Raw genomic sequence first — 746 nt, 5'->3', positions numbered from 1 at the left:
GCGACAATGCGAAACCTTTATAAGGGATTCGCATTACCAGGGGAGGACAGAAAATTCGAGCCGAAGCCTTCTTATATTAACTTGGTTGAGAGGAACCAATTCGGGGGAGCTGCAAATGAAGATGCAGCTAAGCACATGGAGACATTCATCGACTATTGTTGTTCCATACCCCCACCAACCGGTGTGACCCAGGATCAGGTGAAGGAAACTATGTTTATATTCTCTCTTCGTGATGCTGCAAGGGAGTGGTATAGAGACCTGGATCGAGCTGCTAATGAGATCACTGACTGGAATTCTTTGGCCCTAGCATTCTACAAGAAATATTTCTCTGCCTCAAAGACTAATGCCATTAGAGCTCAAATCACGAGCTTTAAACAGGGTCCTGATGAGAACTTTCATGAGGCGTGGGTCCGTTTCAAGAAGTTGGTGCGAACCATTCCGCATCATGGGTTCGGAAAATGGAGTCTATGCAATCAATTTTATAATGGGCTCTATGACGATCAGAGAGCTATCCTGGATGCGGCAGCTAGTGGCAGATTCCAGGAGAATGTTGGAGAGACTAAGGGGTGGAAAATTATTGATGATTTGGCCACCCATAAAGCTGAGTATGGGAATTCCAGGGGAAATCAAAGGAGAAGTGCTGAATCCCCTTCTGTAGCTGCACTAGAGGCTCTTACGGCGAGGTTTGATAAGTACGAGTTAGGAGGAGTTTCAAAAGGAGGGATCTATCATGTGAATGCCGTTTC

The 746-nt window shown here is 45.8% G+C and overlaps 1 non-coding gene across 1 annotated transcript; it reads right to left on the bottom strand.

Moving 5' to 3' along the window:
• Positions 1-345: 345 nt before the first annotated feature.
• LOC141645128 (small nucleolar RNA R71) lies at positions 346-452 on the bottom strand. The gene has a single exon (XR_012544715.1). It is a non-coding gene; the product is annotated as a small nucleolar RNA R71 (small nucleolar RNA).
• Between the last annotated feature and the right edge of the window lie 294 nt (positions 453-746).

This window comes from Silene latifolia, chromosome 2, assembly GCF_048544455.1.
Source record: "Silene latifolia isolate original U9 population chromosome 2, ASM4854445v1, whole genome shotgun sequence".
Taxonomy (NCBI): domain Eukaryota; kingdom Viridiplantae; phylum Streptophyta; class Magnoliopsida; order Caryophyllales; family Caryophyllaceae; genus Silene; species Silene latifolia.
The sequence above is the reverse complement of the archived record's forward strand: the minus strand, read 5'-3'. Positions and strand labels throughout refer to the sequence as shown.